We start from the raw sequence: 21572 nt of genomic DNA on the forward strand, positions 1-21572 counted from the left end.
CAACTCCCCCCACACACTCCACACACAGCCCACACACACCCACACGTACCCCATACAACCCACACTCCCACACACACAGCTCCCCCCACCCCCACACTCCCCCACAATCCCCCACACCCCTCCACACTCCACACGCCCCTCCATGCCCCACACTCCACACACAGCCCCCCAAACTCACTCCCATACATACCCCAAACCCTCCCCACAGCCCCCCGCACCTCCACCCCACCCCCCACACACCCCACACACCCCACACACCCCACACACAATATAATTAAATTTTTGTATCTTATGTCTTTAAAAGTAGATAAACGTCCTCTATTTTGTATTTTTTTAATCCAAATGTTTCTATTCATAGAGTGCAAATATTGGCAGGTTAGTTGCTTTGTCTCCAAGCTAGAAAAGCTCTCCTGAGCATACCAGGAAAGAGAGACAAGTCAGGGTAAGCTCTTTCTTTTCTTCTCTACACTCAGCCATGTTATACTCAAAGTCAGGACCTTTTCCAAATTTGCTAGAAAAAGACAGAATCAAGAGCCAAATAAAAGCCTATTTAACTTCTTTTTATTTGAAACTTCAAAGTAGGTCATTTACACAGTGAAAAGGACAAGGAAGAAAAGAGAGAAAACAGTTAACAAAAAAATGAAGGCTCAACAACAGTAAAACCCTATTTCAAATACTTTTTTTTTCTAAAGCACATTGTCCACTATTGTTAGGAAAAATAAGTCATGAAATTGATTTTTGTTATGTTTCCTTCCAATCATTATGAAAAGCCATTGACTGTAAGCTAAAAATGGAAAAGAAAGAAGAAAAGAACCAAAGCCTGGCACTCAAAATGAAAGGATGGAGACATTAACCATTTATGAGCCTGATTTTTTTTTTTAATTTTAAAGAGCAAGTGAATTATTATTGTGTGTTGAACTCAATTTTCAACTAGATTTTCAATGAAACCCTGAATGCTCCTCTTTTATGTTTAGGAAAAACTTGTGTTTTTAACAACTAACTCCATTTCTGGGAGATTGAAGCTCTTACACATCTTACAAATTATTTTCTTGGCTACAGCAAACAAGATCACCCCTGGAGTGCCTCCTGATGTCCAGAATGCAGGACAGACTGCCGGGAGTCACCTGGTGATCTTGTTCAAATGCAAGTAGGAGTCAGGAGATCAGGTAAGGGACTTGAGACTTTTTCTAAGGATGCAAGGCTGGGGACCACAAGGGACTAGAAAGCTGCATTAAATTTCAGCAGCCCGCCCATGACCTACTCCCAGAAACTCCGTTAAGTTTGTGTGTCACAAGGACTGAACTTCTTTGGCTTTAGTATATTCAACAAAGAATCATAACGCACTGTATTAATTTCCTAGGACTGCCATGACTAAGTAACACAAACATGGTGGCTTACAATAGCAGAACTATATTCCCTCATAGTACTGGAGGCTGCATCTCTGAAATCAAGGGGTTGAGGTTGTGCTCCTGAAGACTGTAAGAAAAAGTTCTACCTCTCCTCTTCCAGTTTCCGGTGGTGGCCGGCACTTCTTGGTGTTCTACAACTTGTGGATGCATCACTACAATCTCCACCTCCGTCTTCACAAAGCCTTCTCTCTTTTGTGTCTTTTGTACCCTTGGGTCTTCACATAGTATTTTCTGTGTGTGTGTGTCTGTGTCCAAACCCCCCTCCTCTCATAAGAACATCAGTCGTTGGTTTAGGGCCCACCCTATTCCAGTATGACTTGATCTTAACTAGATTACATCTGCAAAGGCCCTGTTTCCAAATAAGGTCACGTTTGCAGGTCTCATGGATTACAGGTTCAACATATCTTTCTAGGGACACAGTTCAACCCAAAATGTGCACAGCAAAGTTTGGCATCCACTGAGACAGTAGTTCTTCATACTGACTGCTCTTTAGAATCACCAGAGGAACTCAAAATTATATCAATACTCAGCTACAACCAGTTAAATCTGATTCTAGGCTTAAATTCAGGCAGTACTCTTCTTTAAAACCTCCCAAGTAATTCTAGTGCATACCAAGGTTTGGGAACCACAGCACAGCATGAGACTCGGATTTTACAGACTTTGGTGAATATGTGTAGTATTTCTAAATGGAATGTCTGCTTTCTTAGTATGCAGATACACTGGTAATTTAATCTATGCTGGAAATATGCTGTTTAGAAAACAGGATTTTGATAATTGTTTTCAAGAAACCAAAAGTTTCTTCTCATTGAGATGATTTTAAAAATTTGATTTTTTAAAAAACGAGTATAATATGGATTATGAAATATTTATTCATATATATAGGATATATATAGTGAGATATATATATATCACTGCACACATTTAGAAATAAAGGCAAAGGGTTAAAGAGGAAAGTACATATGAAAGAATTAAACTGAGGAAATTTGAGCCAGGAAAGTCAATCAGAATAAATTAATGACATCTTAACACCTTTCTTAAGACTTGCCCATGATGATATATGTGTAATTTTGTCCAAAGGAACTAGAAAATCGAACTGTTTTTGAACTATTCTCTCCAATTGCCACCAATTTTCCAGACATACGATTCCAGGAAACATTTGCTAATGGTCTCTAAATTTTTCAAATAGATTGATGCCACTAATTGCTTGAGAGAGAGAGACAAACAGACAGCAAGAGAGAGAGAGAGAAGACAATAATGAGGTGTTCAATATATATATGGTCATACCTGGAGCCCTAAACAAGACTTTGGAAAAGGTAAAACAAGTAATATTGGGGCATCAGATGTCATTTTCTTTTTTGGATTGAAGACAGTTCTGCATTGGTATTTGCTTTGTTGTGACAGTGATTACTGGCTAAACAGTAATAACAATTTCATGAAACAATAAATTTCACTGTGTTTATTACAATATAGTGTAAAGTAGGGAGCTAAATAAATACTGGTATTTTATAATCCAGGGGGAAAGAAACCCCATTAATGAAAACATCAAGGGCTATACTGAGAAATATAGCATAATAAAATATGAGAAGTTAAACAGTAATATGAAAATATACCAAAACACAGCAATCAGGTAAACAATGATAAATAGATCATAAAATCAGTTCAGTAGGAAAAGGTAAGTATAAAGAAGTCAACATGTGGTTTATGTAAAACTAATACATAATTTATCATCCAAACCAGGGACTTTGAGAAAAAATAAGTTGCTATTAAAAATTATTCCAGCAAAATAGGTGTAAGCAGAGACTGTTCCCAGCCACTATGAATTTAGTCCACCCCTCCACTGCTCTCAGCTCACCTTTGCCTGTGCCATTGCTTTATCCCTTGAAATACCATTCTAATGTCTTTTCCATGATCAAATAGGAAGGAGTACTCATTTATTCAACACCAATTCCAATATGTTGTACACACAGTCCACAAATACTCAGTGATTATTAAGAATAGAAACAGGCTAAAACTATACTGCAGTAAAAATCAGCCCCCAAATCTCAGTGGCTGAAAACAAAGTATATTTATCTCTCAGGTTACCTGCCCACCATGGGTAGGCAGGGGTCTCTGTTCAGCCTAGTCTTGAACTTTAGCAATCGTGGAACCCGAGGAAAATGAAAGGATGTCCAAGGCCTCTCACCAACAGTGCGTGTCATGCCTTGGCAATGACACATAACAAATTCTTTCATATCCAATTCGCCATTACTAATCACACAGTACCACTCAAACATGAAAAGACTAGCAAATGCAATCCTACCTAAGTTCTGAAAGGGGTAAGTGGAAATATTTGCAAGTATAACGAATGTTTACCATAAAAATAACGTCATAACTCAATATCTTCTGGAACCTGGCTCTTAATAAATACCTTCCTTGGTATTTTTCCTTTTCTATTTTGAGGAGGGAAAGTCTATTAAAAACTGTTTCTAAATCTGCTCTTGGTTTAAAAGATGCTGCAGAGGAAACCATGTTTTACGTATGCCCCACCTTCCATACTACCCTCTCTACCTAGCACTGAGCAAGTAATGATGCAGGTTCTTGGCACAGTCTCTGTGACCAGCACAGCCTAGGAAATAGCCACATTTGTCAAAGTACAAATAAGGGAAACTTCCCTTTCCCACATAGGCAGTGTTGATTGTGACATACAAATATAGTTTCTTTCAAGACACAGAAATACCAGTAGATTGCAGTTAATATTCTGACAAGTAGAGGGCACACACAAAATTCAATATATTGGATGATCTCTATAACATTAACTGAATATGTGTTGGTAATTTTAAAAACTCTGAAAAAATATTTCAAAGGGTGTTATTCCTAAGAAATAGTATGAGTCCATTTTTAAAAACATATTTCCTTAGTTAGATATTTTCTTTGTTTTCCAGATACTCTGCAGTAAACTTGCATTACATTTGCAAACAGAAAAAGATATTATTTTGGAGAAAAGGAACTAAGTGCTTCATGTAATGGCTATATTCAGGTATATTTATCTTTTCTGAGAAGGTAACATATAACTCAGATGCTAGCTTTTCTCACCGATGTATTATAACTTTTAAGTTGCTCTTAGAACACCACTTGATTGTATGACTACAATAAGCTGGTGTTTTAGAAGTAGAGTTTGATGTCTTGGGCAGTCATTCCCCTCCTTGAGGAGAATCTTCATGTGAAAAATGTTGGTTATCTATGTATAATGTTGTGTGGTGGAAAATATTATATATGAATTTTCTTCTCAGTGGTGCCAAAAATGAGCAATTGCTAACCTCATCCTATACTCTTTCATAAAATATACCTTGTCAATCTCAATTAAAATCATATTCCTTATTTATAGGATATCAGAATTTGTTGCTAAAACTTGCTGTTGAATTCAAAATGTGAATAACATTTCTGACATAACATTGTTTGGTAGTTTAAGGTGGTGAAATATCATATGGCCCCTGATGATGAAACTAGCCCGGTTTTCTCATAGAACTGATGTTTATGGTTCCTTTGAAATATACAAATTGACACTCCTAGCCTTAAAACGTGAGAAACTTACAGTTGTCTTATCTAAATTCCTTTCTCAGAAAACCAGCATCCCACCCAGATAATATCAAGGAGCTGAAACCCACAAAATCACTGCATCTGGACAATGAGATGCCAGATTCCTCACCATCATGGTGAGAATCGCTTAACTGACCACCTGCTTCCTGTTGACCAACTCCTCTTCCTTACTGCTCCCTAATTCCTGTTTTCCCACACAAGGTTACATTTCTTCCCTGCTATATAAACCCCTAATTTCAGTCAGTGGTGGAGATGGATTTGAGACCGATCTCCCATCTCCTCAGCTGCAACACCCAATAAAGCCTTCATCCTTAGCAATACCTGCTGTCTCAGTGATTGGCTTTCTGTGCAGCAAGCTGCAGAATCTAGAGTGAACTCCTGGTGTTTTTGGTAACAAAGAAAACTCCTGTCTTCAAATTTCCTGTGGATCTCATTGGAAAGATAGGAAAATAGGCGCTTTTCAGAATATTGTGGAACAATAATGCAATCGCAGGGTATAAAGGGTCCTTATAGAAACTGAAAGTAACTCCAGGCTGAGGGGTTAAAGACAGACAAGCTGGAGCAGAAGTTGTTGTCTGCTCTGAGATTCAGTATAAGAATCCTGCCACTTGTTAAATCATAATAACCGGTATCTCTTATCTGAATTTGGCAGTTGCTTTACTCCACCATTTTCTAAAGTACCCGACCCATTTTTCACCTACATGACATTTGATGCTTAAAAGGATTACCTTGAATGGACAAATACAGCCCCTTAAAAGTGACCACTTTGTATCTGCCCTGCAGTGACGTGCCTTTATCTCCAGGGAAGGAGTTGAGATTCAGTTAGCAGCAATAAAAATCTCTAGACGCTGTTTTTCTTTGGATACACTACTTAGCATATCTGAACCTCAGCCTACCAAATGGACATTCAGTAGTACCCAGCCCATTTTAAATATTTGTTTAAATTTAAAATATTACGAAGATGAGGGAGGGTTCTGAAGAAAACTATTTTTTAAAAAAATAGTCAAATAAGGATATTTCATAAAGGTGATTTCTCCATATTCAGTGTAAAATTATCATTTATAAACATTATTTGTTCATATTAATTCAGTCAAAATCTGTGTATTTTTCTTGGATTCATTTATTTTAAGTTAGTATGTTTTTCTAATGATCTCTTCTTTTCTCATCTGGGAAACATGTATGTGTGTGTGTGTTATGTGTAAATTACATGAATGTATATAATGTATGCATCTCATAAATATAATACCATTTAAAATTATTAATGCTAATTGAATGCCTACTCTGTGTCAAGATCTATTCTAAAAACATTTATGTGGTAACTTATTGAAACTTGTAGTAATTCATCCATCTTAGTTTTCAGATCAAATCTTAGGGAGGTTAAAATATTTTGCTAAAGAGTGAACATTGTAATAAACAGCAAACAAGTTATTTCTCCATCCTTTAATTTCTTATAATTTTGGAAAACCATTATTTATATTTTTATCTACATATAAATTGAGGACTAAGCTCTGATTTTTTATCTTGCCCATATTCCTACCTAAGGGGTCTAGGGAGTCATGCCCTATAAACCACAAATTCTCATCAGATGGGTTTTATTTGACCCTATATATTGTGACTTATTTTTCAGTCTGACTCTGGCATGACATTATGAGACAAGGAAAAAAATATTTAACCCCATAATATATTTCCTTGCCATATCTTGAAATTGCCCTGCAAAGTCTCTTGGGGGAAAAATCCACATTCTATAGAGAATCCCTTTCCCGCTTTGTTTTCCTTCCTTTCTTTCCAGATCCAGGAGATTATCGATTAAGAGCCAGGCACCCTTTTAGGTCTGATAAGAAACAATTTACAACCTGCTCTCTCTGAGGTCCCCTGAGAGCTCCCTCTGCACAATAAAACTTGGTCTCCACAATCCTTTATCTTTATCCTGAACATTCCTTTCTATGGATCCCAGATCCTTAGACAAACTCAACTGTCAACCAGAAAATGTTTAAATTTACCTATAGCCTAGAAGCCACCTCTTTGAGTTGTCTCGCCTTTCTGAACCAAACTAATGTATTTCTTAAATGTATTTGATTGATGTCTCATGCCTTGCTAAAATATATAAAACCAAGCTGTAGCCCAACCATCTTGGGTGCATGTTCTCAGGACCTCCTGAGGGCTGTGTCATGGGCCATGGTTACTCATATTTGGCTCAGAATAAATCTCTTAAAATATTTTACAGAGTTTGACTCTTCTGTCAACTAAATCTAAGAGTAAATAAATAGAATGAATGATAGTAGTTAGAATATCTTCCCAATGATTCACTATTACTCTCAGCTACAAAAGAAAATGTTACTCATAACTAAATTACACTTTTGTTATGGGCCTAAAAAGAGGAAAGCCATTGAATTTCTAACTTTGTCTTAATCATATTGGCAAATTATACTTCTATTGGGCCAACTCTAAGATCAGATCTCAATTTATAATTATTCTGTAAAAATACAACTTTAAAGGTATTAAATCTAATTATGTGTAATGGTAGTAATTGTTGTACATCACAATATTTGGTCCGAAGTTGCTCTAACAGACATGTACCTGATTTTATAAACCAGGCACAGACAAACAGGTATCTCATGTTCTTACTCATACGTGGGAACTAAAAAAGTGTAACTCATGGAGGTAGAGAGTAGAATGTTGGCTCCTGGAGGCTGACAGGAGCACAAGGGAAGGGGATGAAGAGAGGCTGGTTACTGGGCACAAACATACAGTGAGATGGAAGGAATGAGTTCTGGTGTTCTACAGCACAGTAGCGTAACTATAGTTAATAATAAATTATTGTATATTTCAAATAATTATAAGAAAGATTTGGAAGTTTCCCAACACAAAGAAAGATAAATGTTTGAGGTAATGGATATTCCAACTACCCTGATTACACATTGTATGCATGTGTCAAAACATCACATGTACGCCATAAATGTGTGCAATTTTTATGTATCAGTAAAAATACCTGATTTCAATAGCATTTGACCAGAAATCATAGACAATGCAAATAACTTTCTCCAATTACTTACATTAAAATTGGTTCAAAGACTACTTTAGGCCGGCGCGGTGGCTCACGCCTGTAATCCCAGCATTTTGGGAGGCCGAGGCGGGTGGATCACGAGGTCAGGAAATCGAGACCATTCTGGCTAACACAGTGAAATCCCGTTTCTACTAAAAATACAAAAAAATTACCGGGGCTTGGCGGCGGGCGCCTGTAGTCCCAGCTACTCCGGAGGCTGAGGCAGGAGAATGGCGGGAACCCGGGAGGCGGAGCTTGCAGTGAGCCGAGATCGCGCCACTGCACTCCAGCCTGACAGAGCGAGACTCCGTCTCAAAAAAAAAAAAAAAAAAAAAAAAAAAACTACTTTAACGGGCAAATCTCAAAGATACACTCCTAGCTTTGAATTCTTAATTTTTAATCTTTTGATAATGTATTTTCAAAAGAGTTTTAAAAGACTGCGTGGGTAGGCACTAGAAAGTTAGGAGTTATTGTTTTCTGCCTGATGACACTGAAGGTGGATTTAATTCCTTCATTGTGCTTATCTTGCTTTGCAAATATTCTACCTTGTGCTAGAATCAGCTTCGTAACTTAGAAAAATCACTGAGTAATACAAAATTCAAAAATGAGCAAATTACTATCATTCATCATTCCAGCCCTTTGTCAATGGATGCGTTGAAATCCCCTCCCAGAATTACCCAGATAAATGCAATAATACATGCTATGATTTCATTTTAAATAATTCTACAATTATTAAAAATAATATATCACTGGATTATAATATTTCAGGTCCTCTATGCATACTTGTGGCATTCCTACTATCAAAATATTAGGTTTAGCAATGTACTAAAATATTCCATTTTAGCAACCCAAAAGCATATTAGAATCATGTACGAGGGAAGCTTTTCTAAGTAAAGTATCTTCTAGCACCCTTTGTATCCAAATGCAGGAATTCTGCATGGATAATGCCACCGATGCTGTCAACTTGATGCATGAGTCTTTATTCTGTCCCCAGCATGATTTACGGATATGTTCCCAAAGGTGGTTTTAATATCACACCCTGAGTACCTTCGTTAATCAAAAATACAAAGAAAATAAATGTGTACAAAAGAATTCTACATAGCTTGTTTTTTTAAGTAGAAATGAAAACAAGCTAATCATTATTGCTCCTATCATTTTACATAAACGGTAACAGCCAAAATGCACACCATCTAATGTTATAAATCTATAAATATATTACTTCTCTTTGATATAATCTATTTTTAAATATTCTAATATTTACTCATAAACTTTATCTGTTGCATTCTCTGAATCTAAAATATCAATGCTAAAGTTGAATATTATAGTAATATTACAATTTTGTGACTTTAAATTGATTTTCCATTCATAACCCCATTCGGGGTGAATGACCCTTTAATCCTCAGAGGTCAGCAAAGAAGATAATACTTTTATCATTCCCCACCTTCCAGGAGTATTTGGAAACTTTTAAACAATAACCCAGCCCTTGTGCCTTAACACCTCCTAACTGCAATACTTTGTCTTCCTTTTGTGAGCCAGGGTCTTCATCTTCATCCCAAACTCCACCCCCATTTCCAAAACACACACCCACAGCCTTGATCTGTCCAATCTTCTCATATATCCAGTCTTCTCAAGATTCAACTCAATCTTCACCTAACGTGGAAGCCATTTCCAAAACAGACACAAGACCATTTGGTAACTGCCCTGTTTTCTCTTCCTGCAGCACTGCTTCCAGGAACTTACACTATGAATGGAAATACTCTGCTTAGATATCTTTCTTGTTCCCCTGGCTGGGTGTGGGTGTGCTGGGTGCTCAGTTGGGTTGTGCCACCTGCCACTCTTGGTCAAGTTTAGAAGTGTGTGTCCTTTTATTTTGTGTTTCCATTACCTGAGAGAATGTGTCATATGGAACGGACTGAACACATACATATGGAGCTGAGCAGACTTGTCTCAAACCGAGATGCAAAGTCAAGAGGAAAAAAAACATAAATGACTTGGTGGTGTTTCATCATCCAACTCGACATGCTTTCACAGAACCCCCGTTACCTCTGTGAACCTGAAACAGTCACAAACTGTCAGGGGAAGGTCCCAAAAATCAAACGATCATGATGAAAAGTACTGGGGAATCTGAACTAATTTACATAAAAATATTTTGAATTAGGAAAATCTTTTCTTCATATTTCTGCAAAATGGCTTTAATGATATAGAAAACACGTTATTGAATGTACCTAAATAATCCACGCTCTCTCAAATGAAGCAATGAATATACTAACAAACACATTGGGAATGCTGTAAAAATCCAAATTGTTTCACTGGTTTCTAACATTTCCAACAGGGCTGACAAACTTCCCCTCTTTTTTTTTTTTTCTTTTTTGAGACAGAGTTTCCCTTATGTTGCCCAGGCTATAGTGCAATGGCGCGATCTCAGCTCACTGCAACCTCCTGGGTTCAAGTGATTCTCCTGCCTCAGTCTCCCAAGTAGCTGAAATTACAGGTGCCCACCACCATGCCCGGCTAATTTTTGTATTTTTAGTGGAGGTGGGGTTTCACCATGTTGCCCACGCTGGTCTCAAACTTTTGACCTCAGGTGATCCACCTGCCTCCACCTCCCAAAGTGCTGGGATTACAGGCATGAGCCACTGAACCTGGCCACTTCCCATACTTCATAACATTGCCTAGGGCCATCCAATGAGAAGGGGTAGGAATAGAGTAAACCCTAATGAAACCACAGTGAAGAGAAATACAGGCAAGATACAAAAACGAAAAAATAAAGGCAAGAAGAAGGTGAGGGATATTAGTAGAAAAAAAGAAAAAGATACCTCAATTGTTGGAGAACATCCTTGAAAAAGAATTAGACAGTAATAGAGTTTGAATGTTCAATGTAGCTTGCATATTACATGTCTATATCATCTGGGTATGATATAAGATTCTGACAGTCAAAAATGATTTCCACCTGGAATCTCTAATCATATTCACATTACCAGGATATGGTTCTACATTTAGAAATTCTGTATTAGGTAACATACTTTGTTCTTTTTGCTATATGACTTTAGTGAATCATAAATCATCTTAATAAGTTCTCATCTCGCTTTTCACTTTTCTAAAATGGGTACTCAAAAAATATCCTAAAATGTTTACACGTACTGTATTAATCATACGCACACACGTGTCAGCATGTATTCATTCAATGTATTTGAAGTTAATGTAATTAAATCACCATTCATATCTTCTTCCATACAGAAGAAGAAAACATAATTTTACTTTTCATTATAGAAAGAAACATGCTTGTTGAAGGCTTATAAAACAATTAATGTACTTTCATTTTTCTCAATATTCTTAGACTGTCTACATTCAGTCTAAGTGTTACATGTATTTACATATGTTATTTTCTGAATTGCTAAATTATGCAAAACAAGTAGCTACTCTCGAAGTTTTCAACTGACTTCTATTTACTGACTGTCCTCCAGTCCCACTGTAAAATACTCTGAGCAGTGTGAGTGACATCCCAGCACAGACAGCCACTGGGCTCATCTCCCGTCGAATGGGGCATTCCACTTCCACCTGTAGAGATGTGAGCTTACCAAGAGTGCACTCTCCCGTAGTCCCAAACATGGATATGCCAGTTTTACTTGTTATAGTTTAAATTTAAATAAATACACAGATAAATTGAGTGCACAGAGAGAGAGTGGTTACTAGGAACAAACATGTATATGCCAATTTTACTTGTTATAGTTTAAATTTAACCAAATAGACAGATAAATTGAGTGCGAAAAGAGAGAGTTGTTATTAGGAATACTAAAATTAATTCTTTGTAAACACTAAGTGGCTTAAAAGAACTGTCCAATTAGTTGGAGGATAAACAACTTTCAATGTTTGAGGTTGGTAAATCGAGGAAAACCTAGCACGATTCTGCACTCAAATTGTTGCACATGTATCTTTTGGTTCTAGGTTACCCTGAAGAATTTTAAGCATAGAAATCTCAAGGTTTGCAATACGGGTATGATTCAGTAAAGAAAGACACTGGACCTCTAATCTGTAGATGTTTATCCAGGGATGCTGTATAGCAAAACGTTCCTGTTTATGTTCACATTTAAGTATTTCAGTATGTGCAAACCATGGCATTAATTAGAACTCTTTTATTGACTTTATTTTTTATATTTATTTTTATCATCTATATTTTTAAGTCTCAAACACTGATTTATTATGTATTTTAATTGTATTATTTTCCACTTAGGAAAATGTAGTCAATTAGTCAATGTCATAGGAATCCCTGGATCTATAAATTATCGTGAATTTCAAAATACCTGATCACAAACCACCTAACTCCAAATGGTTTCTTACTTAACAAATAGCAGTCTTTGTAAATAGCAGTTTGAAATATTATTTAGGAAGTGGCCAGCTATAGGTATTAATTAAAATGCCCAAACAATAGGCATGGCTCTTCATTTTTCTACAGAATTATCTTAATTTAGAGGTGCCAAAGAAAAAAAGAAGAAAAGAAAAGAAAGCTTGCCTTGGCTGGCCATGGCGACTCATGCCTGTATTACAGCACTTTGGGAGGTCGAGGCAGGTAGATCACGAGGTCAGGAGTTTGAGACCAGCCTGGCCAACATCGTGAAACTACGTTTCTACTAAAAATACAAAAACTAGCTGGGTGTGGTGGAGTGCACCTATAATCCCAGCTACTCAGGAGGCTGAGGCAGGAGAATTGCTTGAACCCTTCGGAAGGCAGAGGTTGCAGTGAGCAGAGATTGAGCCACTGAGCACTAGCCTGAGTGACAGAGCGAGACTCCGTCTCAAAAACAAACAAACAAACAAACAAACAAAAAAAAACACTTGCCTTTAGCATTTATAGAAATTCAATGATTAGCATTAATCCTTCAGACCTAAATGCATTCAAACGGATTTCTCTTCCAGGCTCTAATTCAATCATCTTTGGGATGATCCTTCTAGATACTAAATTTCTAACAGCTTTTCATTTTAGTTACTGAGATTATTGCAAAGGCAATGGTGACTGGTGGGAAAACTGCAAGAGACTGAGGCAAAAGGTACAAGTTACTTCCACATTGGTAAGGAAACACAACCTTAACTGCAAATAACTACACAGGGCATGGGCCACCACTCTGCCCAAGTTTCCACAAGAGGCCAAGCAGCCTCTGAAGATACCATTGGTCTTTCTACCCCAACATCCCCTACAAAGAAAAACTATCATATTATTAACTGCTTTCGAATTTTCCATGGTCCTAAATACAGTAAGATTTTAAATATATCATTTCCCAGCCATTATATTTACAGTATTCTGACACTCAAATATAAATGTATATATAAAATAAATATGTATTTATTATATAATAATAAATATATGTAATAATACATAAATACATAATACATATAATTATAATATATAATAAATATATATGTGAGCTGAAGATGTATTGCCAATAATTATTACAATCCACATGAGTCCATAGTTATGAACATACCACAAGACCAATTAGAAAGTAAAGGACGTGGGGATGTGAAAATGTTGCAATGCTCTTAGCAATGTGTACCTCGACCAATAGTACCCGTATTCTGAAGCTGAACATGAGAAATGTATGGGCATCGGGATGCCAGGGTTTTTTTCCAGCCAGACATCCCAGTGGGGAAGGTGAGGCACGGAGGGAAGAGTGGGACCGCTGGGAAGGACGCTGGCGGCTTTCTTCAAAAGGAGAATCTTTATAAATACACAGCACCCACCAAACAAAAAGGGGTATGGAATCCTGGGCCAGATGCCTTGTTTATAACATGCCTTTTCTAAGTGGTCATTTCTAGTTTTAAAGTCCTCAAATGGGCATCTGGCACTGCCATTACCTCTATATTTAATTTTGCATAATTGTTCCCATTTGGATTTAAAATAGGAACTGTGAAATGGATTGCAATTAGATATTTTGTTATATAAACATGTTTCTCATTATCTGGTTTTCACTCTTCAAATGGCAGTTTACATAACATTTTTAGTGTTTTAATTATTGAATTAAACATGGGAAAAGCCTACACAGATTTCCCAGCTACACAAAGTCATTTCAGGCAAATGCACAAACTCTGGCAACTGATGGCTGATATTTATGTGTCGAATAAATATTAAGTCAAATACTTACCTTAAAGCCAAGTTTAATATTGGTAACTTCTTCTCAAGCCAGGTAAAAACAAAGGAATAGAAGTAATTTAATCCTGAAATTTTCATTTTGCAGATCTGCTTAAAAACTAATTTTTTGATCAAAACATTAAAAGGAGCACAAAATATATACTTCCTTAGTAAAGGGATAAAAGATCACTGATTGGGCTATTTTACTCAAATAAAACTCCTCAAGTAGAATGAAAATAGAATTAGATGATTAGAAGGAGATATCGGGGTGGGGTAAAAGGGGCAAGTTTGGGGATTTTTGTAAACACATGGATACATAGTTTTCTTGTTAATTAGCCATCTAAAAAACTGTTATTAAATACCTTCTCAATAAAAGACTTCTGGATCAACTTTCCCAACCTCAAAAATGATTACAATGTAAATGGGACTACAACAATATCTTGGAGTCAGTGCCAAGTGTCTGACAACTTTAACACCGAGTGAGGGAGAGAAAACAGTTTCAGGAGTAGGTATTAAAAGCGATCATATAGCACACAGAGGGTTGGAAGCATTCCGGGATGAATGGGATGTGAGTGAGACCTTGAAGGGCAGGGCAGGATTGATGCTGGTAGGAAGAGTTGGACGTAGTGTTCTAGATGGAGGAGAGAGGCAGAAATTAAAGGCATGAAGGCAGGAAGACAATAAACCAGATGACGCTGTGCTGGTGCCCGGTGCTGGAGCACAGCGAGAGCTTCTACCATGTGTATTCTATGCACACAACAACATGGTAAGGAGACCTCTCATTATCCTCGTCCTATGTATGACACATTGAGGCTCTCTAATAGCCAGATTTGGCCATCTGCCTTGAGAATCCAGCCTTTAGCCATTCCCTCCTCTAAGTCACTACTCTCCTGAAGGCATACTCCAAGGACAGGTTAATTACATCAATGTGGCATTTCTCACTCATTTTTGTATAGCTATTAAAAGTTAGTGAGATGTCACATTGCATTAAACAAAAAATGACCAAACGCCTCATGAAAAGGACAATCCAAGAAAACTGTATGGTGGAGAATTTTAGAAAAAGTGAATCAAATGAAAAGGCACTGCAAGCTGGGCACAGTGGCTGTCACCTGTAATCCCAACACTTTGGGAGGCTGAGGCAGGAGGAACGCTTGAGGACAGGAGTGCAAGACCAGCCTGGGCAACATAGCAGGCCCTGTCTCTATACAAAATTTAAAAATTAGCCAGATGTGGTGATGCATGCCTGTAGTCCCAGCTACTCAGGAGGCTGAGGAGGAAGGATCATTTGAGACCCGGAGCTCAGGGCTGCAGTGAACCATGATTGCACCACTGCACTCCAGCCTGGACAACACAGCGAGATCCTGTCTCAAAAAAACAAAAACAAAAACAAAAAAAACACTGAAAAAAAGAAAGAAAAAACAAAAAAGAAAGAAAAAACAAAAAACTGCAAAGTTCACTGGGAATTCAACTTAAAGCTGAAATGCCCCTAAAATTACTAAAAATATGTTACGGTCAATTTTGCCAAAAGGACAATAACTTTTATATTCCTAGTCCAATGGATTATTTGAATAACATCTCTTATAACTAAGAGCAGTTACTTTCAAAATCAAAAAGAATTAGCTCAAACATGTTTTTCAGATAGCATAGATCCTTCCATTTTGTGTGTCGAATAAATAGCAATGCTTTGTATAATTACTATTGTTTTCCATCCCACATTTTACTCTTCCGTTTTACTCCTTCAGTTCATAGCAGAAGACAATATTACCAGCTGGTTGTTCCTCAGTGTGACAGTGACCAATGCACTAACTCTCAGGCTTCGTTCCTTCCCAAAAGAACCTTACAATGTGGAAGTCCCCCATGAGCAGAGCTGCATTCAAAAGACTGCAGTGGCTAAGTGAGGATTCCTCCTTCTAGGAGCCAGGATTCATTCTAGGTTCAATATGCAGAATTGCCACATCTGCCCTGTCTCTAGTGCTGCATCTGCCATCTGTTTCATTATCGTGTGTGCTCATATGTGTAAGTCCTTTCTATAGTTTTGGCACTTGGCTTACCAGCTTTTCTGAGCATGACCTACATGTTCAAATCCGGTCTCCAGACTTGCCTTTTTCTTTAGTCTTAGGGTGCTAGCCCTGAGCGCTTGACAATCAGCTTTTTGGCCTTGCCTTTCTCTACTCCTTCCAGCCCCAGCTGATTTGATATTAGACATTATCTTGTAGGCCCTCAGTTGATGAGACTTGAAAGGGTCTGGCTAGAAGGATTTAAACTCTGTGGCATATCCATTCACCTGCTGGAAATGAGGTTGGAATCTTTCTGCAACACCTGCACTTCCTAAGGTATTATTAGCCTTTCTGGGTACAGGGCTGGGAAAGACAGAATTAACCAGAGCGTAGGCACCACACCATGTCCAGAAACACTGAACAAAGAAAAGAAATGTATACGTGGGCGGACAGGGGACCATTTCATGCATTTGTAACCAAAGTGAAAGCAGAATACCAATAACTGGTAAAACTCATATCAAAAGGACATAGGGTGGTATTGGCAAGGGAGAGGAAATTTCAGAAGAGAGTTCATTAGGAGAAAACCACTAGTGTGCTATGGGTCTGTGCCTCTCTCCCCCAAGGGAAAAAGGTTCAAAGGGCTTTTGTGGGACCGAGAGCTTGTTGTATTTCACATAGTTAACGGGTGTTGGGGCTCAGGCTTGGCTTTTCATTTAGCCATCTAGAGTGCAGAAAAGGACTAGCTGTCCCTTTGGCAGCAGAGCAAGGGCCTGAGGTCTGCAACACTGAGACCTATCAGCCTCCCTAGAGCTGTGCAGGCAAAGGATGTATGATGTCATCCTAGGACCCATACAGGTCAAGGAGACATAGCTGGCGAGTTGGTCATCTTGGATCCCATCCATTCTCTGTGCAGTATGGAGAGATGTATGAGCTCTAAGCAGATGAAAAGCTGGGACTGGAATCACCAGATTCTTGGGGCTGCAGAAGCGAAGAACCCAGGAATAGAGAGTGCTCAATATGTCTAAGGATTCAAAGGTCATTGTAGCATAGAGGGTATCTGATAAACCCATGAATACTTGAGGTGTGACAGGGTTAGCTCTACACACTGGAGTGTGCGAGTACACCTTATACTAGAACTAGCCACACTGGAGTGTGTGTGTAAACCTTATAATAGAACTATTCAAGTGAGAACTTCCCCATCTAGTTTTCCTTTTTTTCCTAACCTAATTTTGACCCTGTTGTGATTAACAACTGTGTTTAACAAACTGAGGGAGAGGAAATGCTTGGTAGGAAAAGAAAGAATCTCTTATTCTCTCACTCACACACATACAAATACACACAAGCACACACACACACACACACACAATTTGTTATTGGTAGGGTCCCTACTGTAGAAAGGGAGAAGATTTTAACTTTATCCTCATATTAGAAACATTGAGGATTTTCAGACAATGAACATTTTAAGTTATTGAGTTGAAGCTTTATTGAGAATTAAAGAGATAAGAGTTCTTCCTGTTACATAAAAGTTAGCACTGTCTTCACTGAGCATGTTTAATGGGATCCATGAGAGATAAACTTTATTTTAAAATTTATTTCATGGGTTTCTATCACGAAACCCATATACCAATAGACTCCTGATACCACAGGTATGCTTGGCTCTTGCAACTAGAAAAAGCTCATTGAAAGGACAGTTAATAGATCTTTATCCCACTTCCTTGCTTCATATAACCATGGAGCTTTCAGACAGTTTCCTGACTTTCCCCTAGGATTACAGAAACCTGGATGCCAACAAGAGACACAAGCCATGAAGGATGTCATTAGCAAGCCCAGCCAGCTGACGTATTCAGGACAAATCCAAGCAAGAGAAGCTTGACCAGTTCGGCTGGGTGTAGTGGCTCATGCCTGTAATCACAGCACTTTAGGAGGCTGAGGCAGGAGGATGACTTGAGCCCAGGAGTTTGAGACCAGTCTGGGTAACATAGGGAGACCCTGTCTTTACAAAAAAAATAAAAAATTAAAAAATTAACCGGGTGTGCTGGCATGTGCCTGTGGTCCCAGCTACTTGGGAGGCTGAGGTGGGAGGATCGCTTGAGCCCAGGAGGTCCAGGCTGCAGTGAGTCATGATTGTGCCAGTGGACTCCAGCCTGGGCAATGGAGTGAGACCCTGCCTTAAACATACATACAAACATACATAAGAAATCCAACCATCAGGGCTCATGAAAAATACTGAACCTGACCTTCTAAGATTGTAAATAACTGTATTTATTAGTTTGCTTTTTAAATAGGAAAACAGTGCATCTGGATGAGGAGCAAAATATGAAAGTCTGAGAGGCTGCTACACTATCTCTGAACCTGTGAAGTCAGGTGAGGATATCAAACTGCTCAGTGTCATCTCTGACCTCCCCCGACTCCCAGACCACAACGGAGACAACCGACCTCCTTATGCTACTTTATTTCTTGTTCAGAATCTATCACCAGTCTATCCCTGGTCTCTCTGATTCCCATTTTCTACAATGATAATTTCACTCTGCAGTTAATAATTCAGTTAATAAGCTAGAAGTATCAAAACAGTATAAATGCTGTATATGCAAATTATACACCAATTAATTTTTAAATACACAGATATTTGAGTTTAAGTAGCATTTTTAAAAGTCCTACATTTTTAAAATTTTATTTTTTAAAAAATGATATTATATTCCAACTTCTAAAGTAACCTATATTTATTGCAAAAATGTTAATAAAACTGAAAAGTAAGAAAAGAAAAATCACCTATAATCTGCATCTAAGATAACCACTGCACCGAGTGAAAGCACACAACCATCGCTCCCCCTTGTCGCTGGTTTCTGCATCTGCATCTTCTCTCTTGTACCTCTGCTTCAACAAGTACAGGCGTTTTACACTTGGCCATGTCATTTGCTTTGACTCATGGATTGTGGGTGGGACGAACAGCGTGCCAGTTACAGCCAGAGAATGGAGGAGGCATTGAGAGATTCTGCGTGTTGGCTAAGCTTCTGTCTCATCCCGTAGGAGTGGCCCCAGATAGTAGCTCCTCCCTCTGCCTGGGTCCCAGAATGAAAGACCCATGAGGCTGAAGCAGTTTATCTGCGGCGGACACCCACAGTCCTCACGCAAGGTCATCAAGCAATTAGCGCTTGTTATGGTTGGACAGAAGATTCTTTTGTGGCCTGTTGCTATAGCAAAAACTGGTTTACCAAACCACTATTAACATGCTCCCCTCCCCATTTAATTTAACAGTATTTTCAAATATACCCATAGATCTGGTGTTCAAAGCATACCGTTAAGTAGAGGTCGCGAAATTCAAATCTTGAGGAATATAATCAGAATAGTAACACTTTCAGTAACCTATGTCACAAAAAAAAACGATAAAGGAACTTGGCGTTTTTAAAATGGAGAGGGAAGGACCTAAAGCAAGGCAACAGTTAGGGCTGCAAAAATATAGAATGCACTGTCTTCCTAGATTGTTATCTACCAAAATAAAACACATTCACCTGGGGACTAGATGACCACTTTTTATTACAAGAATTCATTCATGGTTGGGAAGCCTGGAGCAGATAATCTTGATGGTCCTCCACATCCCAGGTTTCCATGCTTTATAACTTGAAAACTAAAAATTGTATTTTTTTTCCAAATAAAACAAGTGCCACTTGTATTTTAAGTTATTTAAATGATATAGATTATACCCAACGGCTAGTGGGAGAAGGCGATAGACAATAGGCCTTAGTAAAACTTCAGTATTTGTAAAACTCAATGCCAGCATTAAGAAAACAATAGTAAAATAAACGGATGGGGCCAGATGTGATGGCTCACACCAGTAATCCCAGCGCTTTGGGAGACCAAGGCAGGAGGGTCACTTGCAGGCAGGAGTTTGAGAGTAGCCTGGGCAACATAGCCAGATCCCATCTCTGCAATTTTTTTTCTATTTTTAATAATCAGCTGGGCATGGTCCATGCACCTGTAGTCCCAGCTACTCAGGAGGCTGAGGCAGGAAGATTGCTTGAGCCTGGGAGGTCAAGGCTGCAGTGAGGGTGACTGCACCTCTGAACTCCAGTCTGGGCAATAGAGTAAGACCCTGTTTAAAAATGAAAAAAAGAAAAAGCAACAACAAAACTTGATGCGGGGATTGTGTCGTGATTGCTTTCATGGAAACTTTTCTCCAGTCAATTCCAGGAAGACTTACATGCAAAACACACATGGGAACTCACAGTCAGCCAAGTTTTTTTTTTTTTTTTCAAATATAGAAAAGCCCTTGAACCATTACTTGGTTTTGTTTTGAATTATCCAGACACACACACACATATATGCAAGGTCATGCACGCGCAGGTGCAAGGCCAGCACCCTGCAACGCCATTTGCAGCCAGAGAACCATGAGACCTGCAGACCTCCTGCTCACATTTCACTCAGAGTGGCTCCAGGTAGCAGCGGCTGCACTCTTGTTTCTTCTTCCATATTTGGCACATTTAACATTTTAAAAAATACATTTTAATCTTGGTATACAACTAACAAAAACCTTACATTGGAATTCTCTCCAATACTCATGATTAGCCTCTTATTATTTTAGAAATTTCTGAAATCAGTTATCAACATCATGACATAAACACTTGTAGTCCTTGCCAACTTCAGCACCACTTGCATTATTTTTTCTATTCTCAAAGGACCACAAATCTTGACAATTTTGTCTTTTTTTCATCCCAGGGCTAATCCTCAGTCCTGAGCCATCCTCTGATCCCTTACTTTTATCTTCACTGTATCCTCTTATCCTTAACCAGTGAACCAATTCCTAAGTTTCCACAGCTCACAGAGATTCAGTCATCAAAAAGGTATTTTCTTAGAGTCTGAAGAAAAAAATAATAATGGTAACTGCAGAACAAACTGGTTGACTTGTGTTATCTTTTTTTTTCTTTTCCCTCTGCAAAATCAAAACCTAAAATAATCTGATCTATATTTACTCAAACTTACCTATACCAAAAACCCAAAATTACAATAACCTGTGAGTCTTACTTTAGACTTCCTTAGGATGTTTTTGATAAATACTTGTCCCTAAAGCTAACTTTCAGTAAGTGCCTAATAGACCCAAGAGATGTTTTAATTCAAAATAATGGCCATCCCAAAGGAAAACATTAATCTCTCCACAGAACCACTCAATAGGCATAGCTCAAAAACAGAATAATAGTATTGCTGGCCAGCAAAGAGCCAAGGGTTTTGGCTACCACCATGACATTTATAATCATGAACTGGTTTTCTCAATCTCAATGTAGTCTTTTAAATTTGTATAAAGTTCTGAATAAAAAGACTTCCTGAATTATTATCTCAGAAATATTCATGGGTTTAGTAGAAAGTACAAGGTATTTCAGAAACGTGTACCCAGAGTAAGCAAACAGGTAAGAAATGCTACGTTTAAATGT

The 21572-nt window shown here is 38.1% G+C and overlaps 1 protein-coding gene and 1 long non-coding RNA gene across 3 annotated transcripts in view; one reads left to right on the forward strand and one right to left on the reverse strand.

Annotated features, from left to right (window-relative positions):
- Window positions 1-21572, reverse strand: part of LOC105485316 (myosin XVI) — a 703391-nt gene that overhangs the window by 614188 nt on the left and 67631 nt on the right. The window lies entirely within an intron of this gene.
- LOC105485311 (uncharacterized) lies at window positions 2540-5078 on the forward strand. The gene is made up of 3 exons (XR_989480.3): window positions 2540-2722; window positions 4331-4425; window positions 5009-5078. It is a non-coding gene; the product is annotated as an uncharacterized lncRNA (long non-coding RNA).

This window comes from Macaca nemestrina, chromosome 16 (assembly GCF_043159975.1).
Source record: "Macaca nemestrina isolate mMacNem1 chromosome 16, mMacNem.hap1, whole genome shotgun sequence".
Lineage (NCBI taxonomy): Eukaryota > Metazoa > Chordata > Mammalia > Primates > Cercopithecidae > Macaca > Macaca nemestrina.